Here is a 25,765-nt window from a genome sequence, read left to right as displayed (position 1 = left end):
AATCAACAGTAACACAACATAGTAGGAACTTTAACATCCCACTTTCACCAATGGACAGATCATCAAACATGAAAATAAATAAATAAACATAAGGTTTAAACGATACATTAAACAAGATGGACTTAATTGATATATATAGAACGTTTCATCCAAAAACAGCAGATTACACTTTCTTCTCAAGTGCTCATGGAACATTCTCCAGGATAGATCATATCTTGGGTCACAAATCAAGCCGCGGTAAATTTAAGAAAACTGAAATTCTATCAAGTATCTTTTGCGACCACAATGCTATGAGACTATATATTAATTAGAGTAAAAAATCTGTAAAAAAATACAACCACATGGAGGCTAAACAATACACTACTTAATAACCAAGAGACCACTGAAAAAATCAAAGAGGAAATCAAAAAATACCTAGAAACAAATGACAATGAAAACACAACAACCCCAAACCTATGGGATGCAGCAAAAGCAGTTCTAAGAGGGCAGTTTATAGCAATACAATCCTACCTGAGAAAACAATACAAATCTCAAATAAACAACCTACCCTTACACCTAAAGCAATTAGAGAAAGAAGAACAAAACCCCCCAAAGTTAGCAGAAGGAAAGAAACCATAAAGATCAGATCAGAAATAAATGAAAAAGAAATGAAGGAAACAATAGCAAAGATCAATAAAGCTAAAAGCTGGTTCTTTGAGAAGATAAATAAAACTGATAAACCATTAGTCTGAGTCATGAAGAGAAAAAGGGAGAAGACTCAAATCAACAGAATTAGAAATGAAAAAGAAGAAGCAACAACGGAAACTGCAGAAATACAAAAGATCTTGAGAAATTACCAGAAGCAACTGTATACCAATAAAATGGACAACCTGTAAGAAATGGACAAATTCTTAGGAAAGCACAGCCTTCCGAGACTGAAACAGGAAGAAATAGAAAAGAAAAATAGACCAAATACAAGCACTGAAATTGAGACTGTGATTAAAAATTTTCCAACAAACAAGTGCCCAGGACCAGGTGGCTTCACAGACGAATTCTATGAAGAATTTAGAGAAGAGCTAACACATATCCTTCTCAAACGCTTCCAAAATATAGCAGAGGGTGTAACACTCCCAAACACATTCTACGAGGCCACCATCACCCTGATACCAAAACCAAAGATGCCACAGAAAAAGAAAACTACAGGCCAATATCACTGATGAACACAGATACAAAAATCCTCAACAAAATACTAGCAAACAGAATCCAACAACACATTAAAAGGATCATACAAAATGATTAAGTGGGGTTTATCCCAGGAATGCAAGGATTCCTCAATATACCAAAATCAATCAATGTGATACACCATATTAACAATTTGAAGGAGAAAAAGCACATGATCATCTCAAAAGATGCAGAAAAAGCTTTCGGCAAAATTCAACACCCATTTATAATAAAAACCCTCTGGAAAGTAGGCACAGAAGGAACTTACCTCAACATGATCAAGGCCATATCTGACAAACCTACAGCCAACATTGTTCTCAATAGTGAAAAACTGAAACTATTTCCACTAAGATCAGGAAAAAGACAAGGTTGCCCACTCTCACCACTATTATTCAACATAATTTTGGAAGTTTTAGCCACAGCAATCAGAGAAGAAAATGAAATACAAGGAAACCAAATCAGAAATGAAGAAGTAAAGCTGTCACTGTCTGCAGATGATATGATACTATACATAGAGAGTCCTAAAGATGCTACCACAAAACTACTAGAGCTAATCAATGAACTTGGTAAAGTAGCAGGATACAAAATTAATGCACAGAAATCTCTTGCATTCCTATACACTAATGATGAAATATCTGAAAGAGAAATTAAGGAAACACTCCCATTTACCATTGCAACAAAAAGAATAAAATGCTTAGGAAGAAACCTACGTCAAGGGACAAAAGATCTGTATGCAGAAAACTATAAGACACTCAAAAAAGAAATTAGAGATTATACAAACAATGCAGAGGTATACCATGTTCTTGGATTCGAAGAAACTGTGAAAATGACTAAACTACCCAAAGAAATCTACAGATTCAATGCAAACCCTATCAAACAACCAAGGGCATTTTTCACTGAACTAGAACAGAAAATTTCACAATTCGTATGGAAACACAAAAGACCCCAAAAAGCCAAAGCAATCTTGAGAAAGAAAAGCAGAGCTGGAGGAATCAGGCTCCTTGACTTCAGACTATACTACAAAGCTACAGTCATCAAGACAGTATGGTACTGGCACAGAAACAGAAATATAGATCAACAGAACAGGATAGAATGCCCAGAGATAAAACCAGGCACATATGATCACCTTAGTTTTGATAATGGAGGCAAGAATATACAATGGAGAAAAGACATCCTCTTCAATAAGTGGTGCTGGGAAAACAGGACGGCTACATGTAAAAGAATGAAATTAGAACACTCCCTAACACCATACACAAAAATAAACTCCAAATGGATTAAAGACCTAAATGTAAGGCCAGACACTGTAAAACACTTAGAGAAAAACATAGGCAGAACACTCTGTGACATAAATCACAGCAAGATCCCTTTTGACCCACTTCCTAGAGAAATGGAAGTAAAAACAAAAATAAACAGATGGGACCTAATGCAAATTAAAAGCTTTTGCACAGCAAAGGAAACCAAAGAAGACGGAAACACAGCCCTCAGAATGGGAGAAAATATTTGCAAACAAAGCAACTGACAAAGGATTAATCTCGAAAATATACAAGAAGCTCATGCAGCTCAATATGAAGAAAACAAACAACCCAATCTAAAAATGGGCAGAAGACCTAAACAGACATTTCTCCAAAGAAGATATACAGATTGCCAACAAACACATGAGAGGATGCTCAACATCACTAATCATTAGAGAAATGCAAATCAAAACTACAATGAGGTATCACCTCACACCAGTCAGAATGGCCATCATGACAAAACCTACAAACGATAAATGCTGGAGTGGGTGTGGGAAAAGGGAATCCTCTTGCACTTTTAGTGGGAATGTAAATTGATACAGCCACTATGGAGAACAGTATGGAGGTTCCTCATAAAACTAAAACTAGAACCACCATACAACCCAGCAATCTCATTACTGGACATATACCCTGAGAAAACTGTAATTCAAAAAGAGTCATGTACCACAATATTCATTGCCTGCTCTATTTACAATAGCCAGGACATGGAAGCAATCTAAGTGTCCATCAACAGATGAATGGATAAAGAAGATGTGGCACATATATACAATGGAATATTACTCAGCCATAAAAAGAAACGAAATTGAGTTATGTTTAATGAGGTGGATCTACCTAAAGTCTGTTATACAGAGTGAAGTAAGTCAGAAAGAGAAAAACAAATACCGTATGCTAACACATACATATGGAATCTAAGAAAAAAAAAAGGTTCTTAAGAACCTAGGGGCAGGACAGGAATAAAGACACACACGTAGAGAATGGACTTGAGGACGTGGGGAGGGGGAAGGGTAAGCTGTGACAACGTGAGAGAGTGGCATGGACATATATACACTACCAAATGTAAATAGATAACTACTGGGAAGCAACCGCATAGCACAGGGAGATCAGCTCAGTGCTTTGTGTCCACGTAGAGGGCTGGGATAGGTAAGGTGGGAGGGAGATGCAAGAGGGAGGAGATATGGGCACATACGTATATTTATAGCTGATTCCCTTTGTTACACAGCAGAAACTAACACACCATTGTAAAGCAATTATACTCCAATAAAGATGTCACAAAAAAAAAACTGATTTAGATCGACCATTCTAGAAGACAGAATTATTTAATTTTTTCTATAGCACCATTGTCCAACAGAAATATAATGTGAGCATGTATATAATTTTAAATTAGACAGTAGGCACATTTTTAAAAAAATTTTAACTACATAAAAATAATTTTATTAATATATCTGTTTAACCTAACTTATCCAAAATATTATTCCAATTACTAATAAAATATGTTATATTCCTTTTTGTGTACGAAGTCTTTATAACCTGAAGTGTAATTTTCACTTTCAGCATATTTCAATTCAGACAGTAAACTTTCATTGGAAATATATGATCTGTATTTAGATTTTATACAGTGGAAGGGTTTAGTGCACCACGGCTAGCAGAGAGGGAGTCCAGGAAAAGGTCTGGAGCAGCCGAAGAGGCAAGAGACTTTTTCTTCCCTCTGTTTCCTGTTGCGTGAGGAAAGAGGATTAACAGCGCTGCTTAAAGGAGCTCCAGAGACGGGTGCGAGCCGCAGTTAAAAGCGTGGACCAAAAAAAAAAAAAAAAAAAAAAAAAAAGCGTGGACCCCACAGACAGGCAGGAGACGCTAAGGCTGCTGCTGCCGCCACCAAGAAGCCTGTCTGCGAGCACAGGTCACTATCCACACCTCCCTTCCAGGGAGGCTGTGCAGCCCGCCACTGCCAGGTTCCCGGGATCCAGGGACAACTTCCCTGGGAGAACGCATGGCACGCGTTGCACCCAGGCTGGTGCAACATCATGCCAGCCTCTGCCGCCGCAGGCTTGCCCCGCACTCCGTGCCCCTCCCTCCTCCCAGCCTGAGTGAGCCACAGCCCCCAAATCAGTGGCTCCTTTAACCTCGTCCTCTCTGAGCGAAAAATAGACGCCCTCCGGCGACCTACACGCAGAGGCACGGCCAAATCCAAAGCTGAACCTCGGGAGCTGTGCGAAGAAAGAAGAGAAAGGGAAATCTCTCCCTGTAGCCTCAGAAGCAGCAGATTAAAGCTCCACAATCAACTTGATGATTGAGGAGGTGGACTTTGAGAGCAAGATTTATGATTTTTTCCCCTTTTCCTCTTTTTGATAGTGTGTATGTGTATGCTTCTGTGTGAGATTTTGTCTGTATAGCTTTGCTTCCACCATTTGTCCTAGGGTTCTATCCGTCCGTTTTCTTTTAATTTTTTTTAATAATTAATTTTAATAACTTTATTTTATTTTACTTTATCTTTCTTTCTTTCTTTTTTCCTTCCTTCCCTCCTTCCTTCCTTGCTTCCTCCCACCGGCCCTCCCTCCCTCCCTCCTTTCTTTCTTTCCTTCTTTTCTTCTTTCTTTCTTCCTTCCTTCCTTCCTTCTTTTCTTTCTTTCTTCCTACTTCTACTAATTCTTTCTCTCTACTTTTTCTCACTTTTACTCTGAGCCATGTGGACAAAAGGCTCTTGGTGCTCCAGCTAGGAATCACTGCTGTGTCCCTGAGAGCCAACTTCAGGACACTGGTCAACAAGAGACCTCCCAGCTCCACGTAATATCAAATGGAGAAAATCTCCAAGAGATCTCCATCTCAACGCCAGCACCCAGCTTCACTCAACGACCAGCAAGCTACAGTGCTGGACATCCTATGCCAAATAACTAGCAAAAGAGGAACATAACCCCACCCATTAGCAGAGAGGCTGCCTAAGATCATAATAAGTCCACAGACGCCCCAAAACACACCACCAGACGTGGATCTGCCCACCAGAAAGACAAGATACAGCCTCATCCACCAGAACACAGGCACTAGTCCCCACCACCAGGAAGCCTACACAACCCACTGAACCAACCTTAGCCAATGGGGACAGACACCAAAAACAACAGGAACTATGAACCTGCAGCCTGCAAAAAGGAGACCCCAAACACAGTAAGATAAGCAAAATGAGAAGACAGAAAAACACACAGCAGATGAAGGAGCAAGATAAAAACCCACCAAACCTAACAAATGAAGAGGAAATAGGCAGTCTGCCTGAAAAAGAATTCAGAATAATGATAGTAAAGATGATCCAAAATCTTGGAAATAGAATAGACAAAATGCAAAAAACATTTAACAAGGACCTTGAAGAACTAAAGATGAAACAAACAATGATGAACAACACAATAAATGAAATGAAAAATACTCTAGATGGGATCACTAGCAGAATAACTGAGGCAGAAGAACGGATAAGTGACCTGGAAGATAAAAGAGTGGAAATAACTACTGCAGAGCAGAATAAAGAAAAAAGAATGAAAAGAACTGAGGACAGTCTCAGAGAGCTCTGGGACAACATTAAACGCACCAACATTCGAATTATAGGGGTTCCAGAAGAAGAAGAGAAAAAGAAAGGGACTGAGAAAATATTTGAAGAGATTATACTTCAAAACTTCCCTAATATGGGAAAAGGAATAGTTAATCAAGTTCAGGAAGCACAGAGAGTCCCATACAGGATAAATCCAAGGAGAAATACACCAAGACACATATTAATCAAACTGTCAAAAATTAAATACAAAGAAAGCATCTTAAAAGTAGCAAGGGAAAAACAACAAATACACAAGGGAATCCCCATAAGGTTAACAGCTGATCTTTCAGCACAAACTCTGTAAGCCAGAAGGGAGTGGCAGGACATATTTAAAGTGATGAAGGAGAAAAACCTGCAACCAAGATTACTCTACCCAGCAAGGATCTCATTCAGATTTGATAGAGAAATTAAAACCTTTACAGACAAGCAAAAGCTGACAGAGTTCAGCACCACCAAACCAGCTATACAACAAATGCTAAAGGAACTTCTCTAGGCAAGAAACACAAGAGAAGGAAAAGACCTACAATAAGGAACCCAAAACAATTTAGAAAATGGGAATAGGAACATACATATCAATAATTACCTTAAATGTAACTGGATTAAATGCTCCCACCAAAAGACACAGATTGGCTGAATGGATACAAAAACAAGACCCATATATATGCTGTCTACAAGAGACCCACTTTAGACCTAGAGACACATACAGACTGAAAGTAAGGGGATGGAAAGATATTCTATGCAAATGGAAATCAAAAGAAAGCTGGAGTAGCAATTCTCACATCAGACAAAATAGACTTTAAAATAAAGACTATTACAAGACACAAAGAAGGATACTACATAATGATCAAGGGATCGATCCAAGAATAACATGAAACAATTGTAAATATTTATGCACCCAACATAGGAGCACCTCAATACATAAGGCAAATACTAACAGCCATAAAATGGGAAATCGACAGTAACACATTCATAGTAGGGGACTTTAACATCCCACTTTCACCAATGGACAGATCATCTTAAATGAAAATAAATAAGGAAACACAAGCTTTAAATGATACATTAAACAAGATGGACTTCATTGATATTTATAGGACACTCCATCCAAAAACAACAGAATACACATTTTTCTCAAGTGCTCATGGAACATTCTCCAAGATAGATCATATCTTGGGTCACAAACCAAGCCTTGGTAAAGTTAAGAACATTGAAATTGTATCAAGTACCTTCTCCGACCACAATGTTATGACAGTAGATATCAATCACAGGAAAAGACCTGTAAAAAATACAAACCCATGGAGGCTAAACAATACACTACTTAATAACAAAGTGATCACTGAAGAAATCAAAGAGGAAATTAAAAAATACCTAGAAACAAATGACAATGGAGACACGATGACCCAAAACCTATGGGATGCAGCAAAAGCAGTTCTAAGAGGGAAGTTTATAGCAATACAAGCCCACCTTAAGAAACAGGAAATATCTCGAGTAAACAATCTAACCTTGTACCTAAAGCAATTAGAGAAAGAAGAACAAAAAAAACCCCAAAGTTAGCAGAAGGAAAGAAATCATTAAAATCAGATCAGAAATAAATGAAAAAGAAATGAAGGAAACGATAGCAAACATCAATAAAACTGAAAACTGGTTCTTTGAGAAGGTAAAAAAAATAGATAAACCATTAGCCAGACTCATCAAGAAAAAAAGGGAGAAGACTCAAATCAACAGAATTAGAAATGAAAAAGGAGAAGTAACAACTGACACTGCAGAAATACAAAAGATCATGAGAGATTACTACAAGCAACTCTATGCCAATAAAATGGACAACCTGGAAGAAATGGACAAATTCTTAGAAATGCACAACCTGCCAAGACTGAATCAGGAAGAAATAGAAAATATGAACAGACCAATCATAAGCACTGAAATTGAAACTGTGATTAAAAATCTTCCAACAAACAGAATCCCAGGACCAGATGGATTCACAGGTGAATTCTATCAAACATTTAGAGAAGAGCTAACACCTATCCTTCTCAAACTCTTCCAAAATATAGCAGAGGGAGGAACACTCCCAAATTCATTCTACGAGGCCACCATCACCTTGATACCGAAACCAGACCAGGATGTCACAAAGAAAGAAAACTACAGGCCAATGTCACTGATGAACATAGATGCAAAAATCCTCAACAAAATACTAGCAAACAGAATCCAACAGCACATTAAAAGGATCATACACCATCATCAAGTGGGGTTTATTCCAGGAATGCAAGGATTCTTCAATATACGCAAATCCATCAATGTGATAAACCATATTAACAAATTGAAGGAGAAAAACCATATGATCATCTCAATAGATGCAGAGAAAGCTTTCGACAAAATTCAACACCCACTTATGATAAAAACCCCACAGAAAGTAAGCATAGAGGGAACTTTCCTCAACATAATAAAGGCCATATATGACAAACCCACAGCCAACATCGTCCTCAATGGTGAAAAACTGAAAGCATTTCCACTAAGATCAGGAACAAGACAAGGTTGCCCACCCTCACCACTTTTATTCAACATAGTTTTGGAAGTTTTAGCCACAGCAATCAGAGAAGAAAAGGAAATAAAAGGAATCCAAATCGGAAAAGAAGAAGTAAAGCTGTCACTGTTTGCAGATGACATGGTACTATACATAGAGAATCCTAAAGATGCTACCAGAAAACTACTAGAGCTCATCAATGAATTTGGTACAGTTGCAGGATACAAAATTAATGCACAGAAATCTGTTGCATTCCTATACACTAATGATGAAAAATCTGAAAGTGAAATCAAGAAAACACTCCCATTTACTACTGCAACAAAAAGAATAAAATATCTAGGAATAAACCTACCTAAGGAGACAAAAGACCTGCATGCAGAAAATTACAAGACACTAATGAAAGAAATTAAAGATGATACAAACAGATGGAGAGATATACCATGTTCTTGGATTGGAAGAATCAACATTGTGAAAATGACTCTACTACCCAAAGCACTCTACAGATTCAGTGCAATCCCTATCAAACTACCACTGGCATTTTTCACAGAACTAGAACAAAAAATTTCACAATTTGTATGGAAACACAAAAGACCCCGAAAAGCCAAAGCAATCTTGAGAAAGAAAAGCAGAGCTGGAGGAATCAGGCTCCTTGACTTCAGACTATACTACAAAGCTACAGTAATCAAGACAGCATGGTACTGGCGCAAAAACAGAAAGATAGGTCAATGGAACAGGATAGAAAGCCCAGAGTTAAACCCACGCACATATAGTCACCTTATCTTTGATAAAGGAGGCAGGAATGTACAGTGGAGAAAGGACAGCCTCTTCAATAAGTGGTGCTGGGAAAACTGGACAGGTACATATAAAAGTATGAGATTAGATCACTCTCTAACACCATATACAAAAATAAGCTCAAAATGGATTGAAGACCTAAATGTAAGGCCAGAAACTATCAAAGTCTTAGAGGAAAACATAGGCAGAACACTCTGTGACATAAATCACAGCAAGATCCTTTTTGACACACCTCCTAGAGAAATGGAAATAAAAACAAAAATAAACAAATGGGACCTAATGAAACTTCAAAGCTTTTGCACAGCAAAGGAAACCATAAACAAGACCAAAAGACAACCCTCAGAATGGGAGAAAATATTTGCAAATGAAGCAACTGACAAAGGATTAATTTCTAAAATTTACAAGCAGCTCATGCAGCTCAATAACAAAAAAACAAACAACCCAATCCAAAAATGGGCAGAAGACCTAAATAGACATTTCTCCAAGGAAGATATACAGACTGCCAACAAGCACATGAAAGAATGCTCAACATCATTAATCATTAGGGAAATGCAAATCAAAACTACAATGAGATATCATCTCACACCAGTCAGAATGGCCATCATCAAAAAATCTAGAAACAATAAATGCTGGAGAGGGTGTGGAGAAAAGGGAACACTCTTGCACTGCTGGTGGGAATGTGAATTGGTACAGTCACTACGGAGAACAGTATGGAGGTTCCTTAAAAAACTACAAATAGAACTACCATATGACCCAGCAATCCCACTACTGGGCATATACCCTGAGAAAACCATAATTCAGAAAGAGTCATGTACCAAAATGTTCATTGCAGCTCTATTTACAATAGCATGGAGATGGAAACAACCTAAGTGCCCATCATTGGATGAATGGATAAAGAAGATGTGGCACATAAATATAATGGAATATTACTCAGCCATAAAAAGAAACGAAATTGAGCTATTTGTAATGAGGTGGATAGACCTAGAGTGTCATACAGAGTGAAGTCAGAAAGAGAAAGACAAATACCGTATGATAACACATATATATGGAATTTAAGAAAAAAATATGTCATGAAGAACCTAGGGGTAAGACAGGAATAAAGACACAGACCTACTGGAGAATGGACTTGAGGATATGGGGAGGGCGAAGGGTGAGCTGTGACAAAGCGAGAGAGAGGCATGGACATATATACACTACCAAACGTAAGGTAGATAGCTAGTGGGAAGCAGCCGCATAGCACAGGGATATCAGCTCGGTGCTTTGTGACTGTCTGGAGGGGTGGGATAGGGAGGGTAGGAGGGAGGGAGAGGCAAGAGGGAAGAGATATGGGAACATATGTATATGTATAACTGATTCACTTTGTTATAAAGCAGAAACTAATACACCACTGTAAAGCAATTATATCCCAATAAAGATGTTAAAAAAAAATTACAGTGGAAGAAGTAGATTCATATGACCAAGTTATTCTAAACATATTTAAAATCTTTCAAATAACTGAATTGAATTTAACAATAACTTTCCTTTAATATTTATATCCACATTGACAAAATTCTTTCATCACTTTTAGAAGAACTGATTTGATTTGACATTAAATATTTTCAGTTTCAAAACTATGTCTGCCCAGTTTAAGTAAGTTCTCTCGTGACTCAGCATTATTAATAGAAAGTCAAAGGGGTATTACATAAATTTAAATTACAAGCTTGGATCCTACTAAAAATAGTTTTAAGATGTTTTGTTGGACATTTAATTCTGATTTTAAGCAAGTAATTTCCACAGGTTCTTTGAATGTTGAGGGCAAATTTCTTATCAAATTTACTGTGCGTTTACTGAATGTACCTCATTATTTTACACTTAACTTATCTTTACATTTTTTTTAGACAACAAACGCTTTTTCAGTTTGCTGTGCCATAGCAAATTACAGTTGCCATCATCATGAAATTTGTGACATACTATATTCCAGTCTCTATTTCTTTTCTTTACTTCACCAGACATTGAAGTACAAGGTGAAAAAGAAGATGAGGTGAGGGGAATGGGGAAGCCCTGGTCATTTTAGGAAAGCCCCAGGCCTTTCTTGGTCTACTGGAACTCATGCCTCCTAGCCCTCTCAAACTGTATGACTGCATGGAGAGAACCTACAAGTTTCTACAGCTGATTAACAGTGAAAAGACAGTCTTTGCTTGCAGACAACTGCACTCTCTATGAATGGTTACAATAATATACAGCTAGTGGGAAGCAGCTGAATAGCACAGGGAGATCAGCTTGGTGCTTTGTGACCACCTAGAGGGGTCAGATAGGGAGGGTGGGAGGGAGACGCAAGAGGGAGGAGATATGGGTATATATATGTATAGCTGATTCACTATGTTATAAAGCAGAAACTAACACACCATTGTAAAGCAATTATACTCCAATAAAGATGTTAAAAAAAAAAAGAAAGTTGCAAACTAATGGGTATGTATGATTCTATTTTGGTAAAAATGAACAAAATGTATATGTATATATATATTTGTGCTTTTCCATGCTAGTATGTGTAAGGAGACAGTTAAAGGATATAGACTGAGCTGTTAGCATTGTTTAAATGAAGGTGGGTTAGGAAGTGGGAACAATAAGGTCAGGCGAAATGGGGGAAATGATTAGGATTCCTTTATAAAATTATGTATTGTATTATAGGCTTTAATTCAGTAGTACAGCATATATTTCTTTTATAATTTGTAAGCCATCCAATAATGGGGGATAAAAACTTTTCAAATATAATGATTTACATTTTTTATTGTTGATTCCTAATTTCATTACACTATAATCTGAGATGGGGGCCTGATTCCCTGATGTGTTGAGACTGCCTCTGTGACCTAGTAAACGGTCAAGTTTTCTAAGTGTTTATGCTGGCGTGAGAAGACGAATGTATTGTCTATTGATGGGTACAGAGTTCTAGATATCAAATCAAGCTTGTTAATTGTATTATTCAACAGTCTACACTTTTATGTTTCTTCATTTTTCAATATTCTGACATATGGTAATATTAAAATCTTACACAAATTGTGAATTTCAGTTTTTATTCAAAGTCCTATCAATTTTGGCTTCTAATATTTCAAGGCAAGGCTGTGTGTGAAAAAATTTATGACTTTAACCTTCTTGGTATTGTGTTTTACCCTTTTGTTGTTATACCGTACCTCTATTTAACTCTTTTGTTTTTAACTTTCAACTATATTTTGGTTGATAATATTGCTTCAACGTCTTTCTTTAGGTTGGTTTTGCTTGATCTTTTGCTTTATTAACCCCAGTTGTATCATTTTCATTTAGATTTGACTCCTGTAAAAAACACATAGTAAGATTTTTTAAATTACATCCAATATGACCATCTTTGTCTTTCATTAATTATTTTCTATTTTGTATTTCTGGTTCACCAGGGTTACTCTTTGCTTTACTTATTTTTTCCAGATTTAGGGACTTTATCATTAATAAAGATTCCTTTATTCTTTTATTTTCCATTATTGGTTTGGAAGATATAAAAATATGTTTCTAATTTTTAGTGGTTTCTCTTAAAATTTTTACTGGAAATGCTTTTAACAAACAAAAAAAAAATTCAAAAGTCATTAAATGTATTTGTTTCTCTAGTTCTTTAGTGCACTTTTCTTACTCTCTGGGGGAAATTTAACACCCTAGCTGCACTTCAGCAGTAGGCCTGACTTCTGGCTCCCACTTCAGGTGAAGCACTTTTTAGATTCCATTACCCTGAGGGATACAATCTCCCTACAGACCCTTCCCATTGCTGGGCCCAGTCACCAGCTGGTCTGCCATTTAGATTCCACTTTCTATTTTGTGTTTCTGATCTGATTGAGCATGGAGATATTGTCTTTGTTTTTCAGCAAAGCCAAAATTTATAATTTTCTCATTATATATTTTATCCTTCATCATTGTTTTGATACACTGGAAAATTGGGGAAGGGTCACTTTAAAATAAATCTGACAGATCTTGCCAAGTTGACAGGTCATATTATACTTATATGATCAGAAAAACATATAATTTATTTAAAAATCAATACAATACAAACGTATGTATACCAGATGTTCATTCTCAATTATGGAAAAGCTGTGCAGAGCAACAACAACAAAAAAAGTGGGAAAGGAATAAATCAGAATGTTAACATTAGATTCTCTGATAGGTAGGATTCGGGGAAAATACTTTTCTTGCACAAAATTACTAAAATAATTTATTTAATTTTATGATGAGAACATAAACTTATTTTTAAAAAGCTACTAGAAGAAAAAGTAAGCATTGTATTAGTGGCTATGTTGAAAATTTTTATATTATACTAAAAAATAACAACAGTCCAACAGGATTTCCTAAGGCAAACAATTAGTTAAAAGATATTCAAAATAAGCTTATCTGTTCAGAAAAATTTCTGTGTTGCTATGTCTCAGAATTTAGATGAATCACATTTTTCCACACTCGGTTACAGTAATCAAAGTATGTTTCACCTGATATGATGATCCAGGAACCTCATTCTTGCCTTGGACAATGTCTGCTTAGTACTTTTCAATTTTCTATGGAAAGAAATGCTAGCTAGTTCACTTCTCTTGACTTGTTTGTGGCATAGTTTTTAGCATTCCCTTATTCTCATTTCATTTCCTCTATTCACAGGTGAGAGACACTAGATGACTATCTAGTAATGAATTGAATGGTTCTATAGAAATTAAAAGCATAGAAAGCCTATGTGATTAAATGGCACCTGCAGTTTCTTCTCTGGGTTCTGTGTATAAAGAACAGAATAGGATCTCCTACAGAGAATGAATGTGGCCAACTCTGGCAGGAAAATATGTAACTCTGGATGCAATAATGGTCTATTTGAGTCCTTTTGACTCCCAGTATCTAGAATGCTTTGAGCTTTTATTTAGCAATATATTATAGATAAAACCTCTCCTATTTTTTCATGTCTAATATGTTTTCTTTTTCTTCATGTCTCATACACCTAAGGACCTGGAAAATAGTAAGTCCTCAATAAATAGTTGTGGAACAAATGAATGAATAAATGAATGAATCTTATGAAAATAGTTCTAAACAGTGCTTTGCAGCACTGGGGAAGAGCTATGAATAATAAATACGCTGACAGTCACAGTGAATTCTCATCTCTTTCAACAAATTATTCATCTGTTTTGATGCAGTTTCCTCTACTGCAACAGGAGATACGATGATAAACGTAATGAAATGATAGATCTGGAAATTTTTAGTGCATTAATTCTTGACTGAGATTAAATAAAATTACTTTTAATTCTCTACTCTTCTTAACTATTCAAACTTTGTCTGTCAATACCCAAAAGTAATACAAAAGAAGAAACTATTTCTGTCTTTTCCATTTGTTATAAACTACTTCTGAGAGACCAACAGAAAAACAAAACAATCTATTATGAGTTTCTCAGATTTATGTATTGTAATACAAATGTAAAATGTAATATATTGGATAAAATCTAGTATAAAATATATTAATGTAAAATGGTTACTTTTTAAATGTATAATGTGACTGTAGTTGGGTGGCAGTTAATTTTGCTAATGTTACTTAATTAAGAGTGTAGGAGTCCCTAAAGAGAGAACTAGCAGTCTTAGTGTAATATTACATTAATAACACAGCCTCTATGGAAAAGACTGTAAAATGAATTAGTGAGCTTGCCAGTAGATGAATTTGACATGTCTAGACAGCGTAGGGAGAAAAAAAAAAGATTTTAAATATAAGACTATAAGCATTATACAAGATTTCTTTAAGACTATAATTTTAGTATAATGTTATTTCCAACTTAATGCTATATGTAGAAGCTGCTAAACAGAACATTAATAAGGGAGTCCAAGAAATAACAGCTTAATCATCAGAGTGGATTGAAACTGCACAATTGTAAATTCCCATGAGCTATAATAATATTTTCTCTTTTACAAGCATTGAGAATAACTCTTGTCAAGTGTTCAACCAGTCCACCAAACAAGATAATCTAAATTAAAATATTCTGAATATGAGCAAAACCATAGGTTAAAAACCAATCTTTAACAGATAAAGGTTTATTGCAAGGAAGTTTCAGTATTTTATAGACAGTATCCATCCTTAGCCTATTCAACTTTCTTTCGTCAAAGATGGAAATCACCTACGTGTTTAACATTAACTAGATAAATGGGAATTGTTTTGACATGAGCTACTTTAACTTTCTAGATGACTAAGCTATTTTTAATTTTCTAATTATAAAAACAGTATGTGTTAACTGTAGGAAGTTTGGACAATAAAAAAAGGTATGAAAAAAAATAAAATTACATGTTATCCTAGCATCTAGAGATAGTAAAATGACTATGATATCTTCCTGGTCTTTTTTTTTTCCTTGCACATACACATAATATTAGTTTGCAACCAAATTTGTATCAAATGGTAAATAGACATTCATTCATTCAACAGCTATTTATTCAGGGGCAACTATGTGCCATTATAAAAATTTGAATAAGTAGATATTATTTGAAAACATTATTTTTAATGATTTTATCCTTTTATCATTATTACTTAGGCATTCACTTGTTTTGACTTTGGGGTTGTCTCCAATTCATCCACTTATTTTAGACTGATTAGAACATTCCTCAGTACCACTTCACAGATGGGCACAATACAGCTCTATCCCAAACCACTAAACAAGTTTCCAACTCTTTCTATTGAAAGGAGAAATTCAAGATTTATCCTGCAAATCAAAAAAAAAAACAACTCAGAATCACGTGTTTAACTAAATAAATAATTAATGAACTGTGAATGCGGTTAAGAATATGATCTCTAGAGTAAAATATCCTGTATGCAAAGTCCAGCACTGCCATTTTCTAAAAAGCTCCAAGCTTTTCTGTGCCTTGTTTTCCTTTCTGCAAAATAGTAATGATAAAACTATTTACTTCATATATAGCTTAAGATTAAATAAGTTAATATGCATAAAATAAGTAGACAATAACATTAGCTATTATTATTTTTTCATTAATATTTACTGAGTGTCTTTTATGTGGCAGCGATTTTGCTAGAAACTATGGTTGCAATTGGAGAACAGGCAAGATGGTAAACTCTACAAGACAAAAAACTAAAACAGATATTACAGTAAGTAACCCCAAAATAATTACATAATCTCAATCAAAACTAAGGGGTCTAGGGCTTCCTTGGTGGCGCAGTGGTTAAGAGTCCGCCTGCCGATGCAGGGGACACGGGTTCGTGCCCCGGTCCGGGAAGATCCCACATGCCGCGGAGCGGCTTGGCCCGTGAGCCATGGCCGCTGAGCCTGCGCGTCCGGAGCCTGTGCTCTGCAACAGGAGAGGCCACAACAGTGAGAGGCCCACATACCGCAAAAAAAAATAAAAAATAAAAAATAAAAAAATAAAAACAACTACGGGGTCTAAAGGAAAATAAAATTAGAAGGTGCTAAAAAATTAGAAAACAGAGGCATCCATATACATACTTAGTCTGGGGCACAGGTATGTGTGGGTTCCCACAAAGAGGGTTTCCCTGAATAATAATACAAGTTATTTACTTGGGAGAAGGAGAAGGAAAAGGGACAGTAGAAACAGACATTGCTTCAGGCATGTGAAGGCCCACAGATAGAAAGGAGCTGCCCCTATTAAAGAACTAAAAGGAACTAAAGAGGGCCAGTTGGAAAGGTAGAGACTGGTGTGACATGAGGACATTGTGTGAAATGAAAAGGAAAAAAATATATCACCTTATTCAGGGCCTTCTGAACCTTACTAGGGATTTGGGTCATCTTTCTAAGAGCAGTGGCATGTCACTAAGAGAGGAGTGATGCACTCAGATTTGGCTGCAACATGAATAATAAATTCAAGGAAGGCAAATAGGCAAATAATATTTTATTATTAAAATAATCCAGAAGAGTAATTGGTGATGGTAGAGATTAAGAGAAGCAGATAGATTTGAGAAGTAGTTAGGGATCAATAGTAAGTTACAGAATTACCCTCACCCTACAACCTATTCCAGTTAAAAACCACAAGACTTGGTGACTGATTGAATATGGAAGCTAACGAAGATGGAGATGGAAAGAATGACACACAGCCTTCTGCAATCAGATGAATGATTAAGTCATTTACTAAGAGAAGGAACCCTGCATGAAGAGCAAGTTTGGAAGGAAAGACATAAGTGTAATTTTGGGGTCAAGGTATTTTTGAGACATATAAGTGGAGACATTCAATAGATGGACAGATGGATGAGGCTGGAATTGAGAGGAAGTGATCTAGACCAGAAATAGTTGGGAGTCTTCAGCATGTTGACTGTAACAGAAGCCATACTATGGATGAGATCACTTAGGAAGAGGGAAAAGTAAATAGAAAAGGGAGGACTTTGAGCCTTGAGGAACTCCCAACTTTTAGAACCTTACAGAAAAATATCGGCTGTCAATATATAGAGAGAACAGCATAAGATGAAAATCTCCCTTGGACAGCAAAGGGAAGAAAAGATGTCAAGATGGAGGTGTCACTAACCCGTGAAATGCTGCTGAGAGGTGAAGAAAAATGAGGTTTGAGACATGTCCTTTAGATTTTGTGACATCAAGGTCATTGGTACCTTTAGAAAGCACCTTTCGTCAGCCCCAGTAGCCTAATGGATGAGGCACTGGCCTCCTAGAAAGCACCTTTCAACAGAGCAGTGAGGACTGGAAACCTGACAAGGTGGGCTGAGAAGTGAAAGGTAAGGAAGAAAATGAACATACTAAGAATGTGAAGGGGATAGAGAGAAGAATAGCAGCTGAGGAATCAAGTGGGATCAGGGAACTTTTTAGTTCTTTATTTGTCGCTTTCATTATTAGTTGCTTCTTCTGTTCGTTATTGTTTTTCAAATGAAAAAGACTTAAACAGGGCTTCCCTGGTGGTGCAGTGGTTGAGAGTCCGCCTGCCGATGCAGGGGACATGGGTTCGTGCCCCGGTCCGGGAAGATCCCACATGTCACGGAGCAGCTGGGCCCGTGAGCCATGGCCGCTGAGCCTGCGCGTCCGGAGCCTGTGCTCCACAACGGGAGAGGCCACAACAGTGAGAGGCCCGCGTACCGCAAAAAAAAAAAAAAACAAAAAAAGAACTTAAACAGATTTAAATGTTACTGTGCATGGCCCAGGGAAGGACAATTAAAAACACAGGAGGGTTTCCCTGGTGGCACAGTGGTTAAGAACCTGCCTGCCAATGCAGGGGACACGGGTTCGAGCCCTGGTCCGGGAAGATCCCACATGCCATGGAGCAACTAAGCCTGTGCACCACAACTACTGAGCCTGCACTCTAGAGCCCATGAGCCACAACTACTGAGCCCGTGAGCTACAACTACTGAGCCCGTGTGCCACAACTACTGAAGCCCGCGTGCCTAGAGCCATTGCTCTGCAACGTGAGAAGCCACCAAAATGAGAAGCCTGCACACCACAACGAAGAGTAGCCCCTGCTTGCCGCAACTAGAGAAAGCCCACGCGCAGCAACCAAGACGCAACGCAGCCAAAAATAAACAAATAAAATAAATAAATTTTAAAAAAACAACAACAAAAACCACAGGAGAGAGAAGGAGTGAATGAAAGGGTCAAATTACTGGGAAGGTAGAGACTTAGAGCACAGAGGTTGGAGCTGACCTTCCATACATAGCATGAGAAAAATACCCTCTATTTTAACAGGAGGAATAGGCAGGAGAAGGTACAGGGGCAGTTGTACTTGTAGACTTGGTGGAGGACGTTAAACTTCCACCTGATGGCTCTGATTTTCTTTTTTTTTTAACCATATTTTTTGAAGTTCAGTTAATTTACAATGTTGTGTTAGATGCAGGTGTATAGCAAAGTGATTCAGTTATGCATACATATATTTTTTTTCATATTCTTTTCCATTATAGGCTATTACAAGATATTGAATACAGTTCCCTGTGCCATACATTAGGTCCTTGTTGCTCCAATTTTCTTTATTAATTAAACTATGAGGTCATCTGCTGAGAGTAAGAGACAAGGTAGGATAAAGTATCTGAGGTTTGAGGAGAGTAAAGGAAGAGTGGACAGATGCAGTGTGGAGGGCCTGCTTGAATTTGGTGAGCATGAATTTATGAATTAATGAATGTTTACCTCATTATTATACATATTCTGACATTGCAGAGAATCTCTGTTCCACAGGATACCATATATGACATCAGAAAAAGCTTATATCCCCCACATAATCACTTTAATAAGAGTTCATTGTATTTTTAGAAATCTTATGATTCTATGATTCATGTTATTCATGTATAGAACAAGTAGAATTGGTTTGAGGAAAAAAAGCGATAATGTTCTTTTTGTTTAGGACGTAGTTTTCCAAATAAAACAAACTTCCCCCAATTTGATCAAACTGAGATGACTACATTTTCAAATTAGTTAACTGTCCATATGGATGAAAGAATGGTTAATTTACCAGGATTTCACTGCAGGTACTGCTGCCCTAGTTTTCTCTCTTTGCCCTTCTATAAACTAACACTGGGTTACAAATTTACCACGCAGAGATCTGCCTTAATAAATGGCTAAGACAGCACTGAGCACAGAGACAATGGCAAATAAATAATTGCTGTTTGATAAAAATGGTTCTTATCAGCAAGGCCAGTGTTTGTATGTTGAAGAATGCTTTCAAGGGGCTTAAAGATAGTTTGCTATCTTAAATGAGTTAAACATACCCACAGAACTCATGTTGACACTACCCACTTGCTTAGCAGAGATAAACATTAGCCCTAGTCCAGTCTGAATTCTTTTAATTTCAAAAATTTGGCATTAGAATTAAGAAAGCTTCACCGTTTCAAAAAATATTTTGGTATAAATAAGTTATAGAACCACCCTCACACTACGACCTATTTCAGGATACTGGGGGAGGTTTAGTGAGGTGTGGAGGATTATTCACCACATGACATTTTTGTTTCAGGTTGACCATAGTTCAGTGAGCACATTAGCAAATTGAATAAAGGTAACCGAGACGCACACTATCCTGGCATGGTACTATTGATTGTGTCCTTTTTATCAGAGATCATTTATTCTTATCCAACAGGATTGGAACAGTCTTCACTGGTGTTGTTGTAAATTGCTCATTAATCAAAATGGATTTATTGAGCATCCATAGTAAGCAAAGCCCGTACTAAGTGATTCAAAATAACAGGTTGCCTAGTAACCATAAAATGGAAAAACTCCCCTGTGTAAATGAAAGGCAGATAAGAAAACACTATCTTTGATGGCACCTGACTATTTCATAAGGGATTTTTCTGCTATCATAGCCATTTTATTTTAAGGGTGATATTCATTCATTCATTCACTCATTTAATGATTCATTCATTTATGTAACTGAGTCACCACTACGATTACGTAAGGTACTTTGCTCAATGCAATAAGGGAAATAAATATGATTCAATACTGACTGAGTAAACATAAGTCTTAGAAAATTTACCAAGCAAGGACTGGACTTCTGTTCATCTTTATTTAATGAGCCTAGTACTAGAGCAATATTCTTTATTCTATATAAATATGTAGTCATTGAGGCATGAGTAAAATGCTCCTTGCAGGAGTATGCTTCATTTTCTGGTTTAATTGTAAAATCTTGTTGAATACAGATTTACTAATAAGTTGCTTTCGTATTTAAATTAAACCAGTTGATATGACAAAAAATTTTTTCTTGTGGTCAGGATGAGACCTGTTTTATACTAGCTCATCTAGTTAATAAGTAAAAGAGACCACAGAGAGGGAACTAACATCCATACTTAACTGATTTTCTGAGAAAAATACATATTGCATACCCATGAATGACAATAGCAGTTACAGCCAAGACCCTCAGGCTGCACAGCCTCTGAGACAAGCAAGTCCGGGCATGATCTGCCCCTGTAGACCCCAATACCCTAATTCACCTCTCCCATCTAGGTATTGAGTTTGTGTGCTCAGTTACAGCCCCTGTATTTCTTTCTTCAGGCTGCTACTAACCTGGTGTTTAAAACAAGAGAAATGTATTTTCTCACAGTTCTAGAGGCTGGAAGTCCAAAATCAAGGTGTTGGCAGAACTAGTTCTTCCTGAGGGTTGTGAAGAAAGGATCTGTTCCAGGCCTCGCTCCTTGACTTTTACAAGGCCATCTTCTCCCCATGTCTCTTCACACTGTCTTCCCTCTTTGCACATGTCTGTGTCTTCCTTTTTATGAGTCATGTTGGATTAGGGTCCACCTAAAGACTTCATTTTAACTTGATGATCTCTATAAAGATCCTGTCTCCAATTCTCCAAATAAGGTCACATTCTGAGGTACTAGGAGTACTAGGGGTTCCAATATACCTTTATGGTAGGGGGGATGGGGGCACAAATCAACTTATCACCGTCCCTCTAAAGAAATGGTCATCCCTCCACTCTCTCCATCTCTATCTTTGTCTCTCTCTATTCCTCACTGTCTTTCTTTCTCTCCAGGAAAAGCTTCAGAATGCAGTTCCTGTATGTGTAGAAATCCTCATTTTGTCTGTAAAACTGAGCCAAGTTATCCAGCACAGTTAACCAAAAACTGTAGAATACATACCCTAAGATATAATTCTTTAGTTCCCTTGGCTACTATTTTCCAAATGGCAGAATCCCACGGGGAGAAGGGATGAGCTTCACTCCTACATACCTCTCAGCTTTGTTCCCGCTTCCCCCTCTTCGTTGGCATTGGCTTTCTCCTGGCCATCATCATTTTCTGCTGAGACTGCACATTGATCTCCTAATTAATCCTCCTGCCTCTAGCCTTTGTTCAATCTATCCCCCACATTGCTTCCTGAGAGATCGTTCTAAAACACAAAAATCTATCATGTCCCTCCTTAAAGTCTGTCAGTGGTTTGACTCTGCTATCCAACCTTCAGCATGTCACTTCTTTTTTAATGCATTTTTCCCTAGTCTCATTCTATGCTCTAACCATGCTATATTGGGCATAGTCTGTGAATGCAGCAGTTCTTCCACACATCTGAATTTCTGGACACACTATTCCCTGGCCTAGAGAGCCATATATTTCCCATTCATTCATCTAACTCTTCCTTCTTTGAGGCTCAGATCAGGCACTACCTCCTGTTCTACTCTCCTGGAACACCTTACGCTCACCTCTCTCATTGAACTTATTACCCTTAATTTTAACACTTCTAAGCTCCTAAGTATCAGGACTTTTACCTTTCACTCTGTTTCTTCTGAAACATGCAGCATGAGACCTAGAACACCAGAGGCACTCTATAAATGTTTATTAAGTGAGGAACTGTAGGGTAGTTACCTACCCAGTTCAATCTGAGGGCCTCCAAATGACTCATGTGCATCAAGAGAGGTCTCCTCTTCTAGAAGTCCTACCTTTAGATAATAAGGGACTTACTAACAAAGGGAAAACATCAGTAACTCTAAGAGAAGTCCATAACTTCCCCTAAGTTCATGAGCTTAATTAGTTGGTCCTAAGAAGGCAAAGCTAAGCATAGCAGAATGAGAGACTTGGAAGTAACTGGATCCAGGCAAAACCTAAGGTACAGGTTAATGGAATCAACAGAAGGAAAAGACGTGAGCTGTTTCCTCATCCAGCCAGATGACAGTTATATTGATGCTCCCTTCTACCTGCTATGTTGTTTATGGAGGGGAATTTTGTGAGGTTCACTTGATAAGGTTCCATCTAGAACTGGAACAGAAACTGCTCTGACTCTCATATTCATCTGTATTCCTATCATTAAAAAAAAATTCTTCCATTTTTAATTCTGGACTCCCTCAACCCTAGGATTCACAATCACAGCCCAAAGTACAAAGACCACCAATCATTATAAATTAAGCCTGGGTCAGCTGAGTAAATTGGTTTCTTTTATACTGAATCCAAATGATTGAACACAATTGGGGAAAATTATGTACCCATGCAAATTAACTCTTATCCCACTTAGAAAACAACAATAACAACGAACAACGCAGGCATTGTTGAAGTTTGTATTTTCCAAATGTATCTGTAAGAATATCTTTTTACGATATGACTTAGATAACACTTTTCCATAAAAGGGAAGGGGAATTAAATTCCCTCCAGTTAAATATATGCAGGCTCTTGTCTACAATGGAAGCGATGTTGCCTTCTGAAGCTAAGTTATAAGGAGTAACATAGCTTCTGCCTCGTTCTCTTAGGATACTTCCTCTTGGAACACTTTTACATACCATGCTGAAGTCCAAGTAGGCCATTCCAGCCACATGAGTAAGGATCGGTCTTGAGAATAGATCCTCCAGCCCCCAGTCAAGTTGCCCCAGTTGATACCACTTGGGGCAGAAAGACGCTATCCCTGCCAAGCCCTTCCCGAAATGCAGATTTATAAGCAGAATAAATGCTCAAACATTAAGTGTTGAGGTGGTTTGTTATATAGCAATCAATAAGCAGAACAGATTCTAATACTTGAAAACAGGGTGCTGCCATAATAAAAATTTAAAATACATGGCACTAATTTTGTGAACGAGGCAGCAGGCAAAAGCTGGAAGAGCCTCAAAATGAGTGCTTGTGAAAGGCTAAAGGCCAAGGAGAGGATTCGTGGAAGTCTAAAAAGCTATGAGAAAGTTGTTGCTGAAGGCTTAAATAGGACAGCAAATGTAATAATTGGAACCTAAAGGCAGGGAGTCATTTATAAAGTAGAGGAAAGTTTGGCAACATTGACTTCTGCAATAACACTGAGAAAAGAAACTGAACCAAATGAATTCTATGATCTAGCTAAAGAGATTTCCAGGCAGAATATTTAAAGTCAACCCAGCTTCATCTGGCTGCCCACGATAACATGCCAGTAGAGAGAGGAACTAAAGAATGACCCACTAAATACAAAGAGGCCAGAAATTTCTGGGTACAAAACCAAACGGGTTTCTCATTTCTAGCTGCTCCAAATGGCAAACAATCCTCAAAGAAATAAGGCCAATGACCAAATGTGGGTGAGATACAAGATCATATGTTAAGACCTAAGAAAGATCTCAGGTAGTGCCACGTAGAAACTTTAAGCCAGACAAAAGACCGTCTAAGGATTTAAGGGCATGCCTCACAGATCCTCCTTGTTTAATAACAGGGTTCCTAAGAACCTCAAGGACATTGTCTCACAGAATTCTTATAAGGAGCACAAGGCAGAGAAAAACTTATCTGAAATATAAGCTTTTGTCTAATGGAGTATAAATTGAAACACAGGAAGTCCACAAAGTTTTAAAAGAAAGTAGATCAGTAGATTATCTCTGTAATATAAAATGAAAAGAGATAATAAAAAATGAAAAGAGGTCTTTTGACCCCTAATCTTCTATAGACAGTAAGCAAGTGAGAAAGATACTGAGCTGTAAACATGGTTTACTTTTTATGGAAAAAGAAGAATGACTTGGAGGGTGGAACCAAGAGCCAGAGAAACCAATTACTACTCCATTGTACTAAGCCTTAATCAAGTAACTGTGCTTGATTAGATTCAGAATTCCCACAGACTAGTGATGGCTGCATGCCCTATTTTCCCTGTGTTTGAATGGGAGTGTCAATTGTGGTTTTCCTATGCCTTTCCCACTCTTATATGTTATGGGACAGGAGACTGGTAACTTGTCTCTTTAGTTCACAGGTCATCATTGCCAAGAGCAAAGGTAGTCAAGGACCTATACCATAAGAACTGCACCAGGACGACTCACACATACCTGAACCTAGTCTGGGAGTTCATGCAGTAATGAGCTGATGTTTGGGAATGCTGAGGGAAAAAATGAGTGCAATTTGCATAGGAAAAGGATATAAATCATTGTGACCAGAGGGCAGACTGTGCAGGATTATATTTTCCAAAAATGACAGCAAAAATATCTGCCATCTTATATTCCTCAAAATACCTTCAAGCTTACCTTTTATTTATAATAGCATGGTCATTTTATAGTCTATATCTGATAATTCCAGTATGTGAAGTCTTTCAGGTGTGTATCTGTTCGTTCTTATTTCTGTTGATTCTTGTTTGGGGATCTTTTTCTTTCAGGCTTAATCTTTGTAAACTGATCATCTGAATTGCAAAAGTATTTATAGGAATTATTTGGGGCCTAGGAAGATAATACATTCCTCTCTAGACGTTTACATTTGCTTCTGCTTGATGACTGAGGGTATTACTTTAAACTAAATTCATGGACTGATGTTTTTTAGACCATATGGATGATACGTTTTGGGTGCAAACCTGTGTGAGGACCAGCTCATGGTTACAACTCCTCAGGAATTTCTCCCCTTGTTCTGCTCACAACAAATCATCTTTTCAGACCTTGCAGTCTCCTCAGAATGAAGGTTATGAGGCAGGACTATTTCTGATTACTGTGAGGGTGTAGCCCCTGTGCTCCTAGCTCTATGGAGGAAGGATTTCCTGTTAGAATCCTCATGCTGAGCAGGCACAGAGATTTGTTTTCTGTACACAAATCCATAGAGGACTGAGCACCAAAGTT

At 37.4% G+C, this 25,765-nt stretch overlaps 1 long non-coding RNA gene across 1 annotated transcript in view; it reads right to left on the bottom strand.

Moving 5' to 3' along the window:
• Positions 1-25,325, bottom strand: part of LOC141275830 (uncharacterized) — a 44,492-nt gene extending 19,167 nt beyond the window's left edge. The window contains exon 1 of the long non-coding RNA XR_012324241.1: positions 25,187-25,325. This is a non-coding gene — a long non-coding RNA (uncharacterized lncRNA). The remainder of the gene's footprint in view (positions 1-25,186) is intronic.
• Between the last annotated feature and the right edge of the window lie 440 nt (positions 25,326-25,765).

Source organism: Tursiops truncatus, chromosome 11, assembly GCF_011762595.2.
Source record: "Tursiops truncatus isolate mTurTru1 chromosome 11, mTurTru1.mat.Y, whole genome shotgun sequence".
NCBI lineage: Eukaryota > Metazoa > Chordata > Mammalia > Artiodactyla > Delphinidae > Tursiops > Tursiops truncatus.
This window is presented reverse-complemented; position numbering and strand designations above follow the sequence as displayed.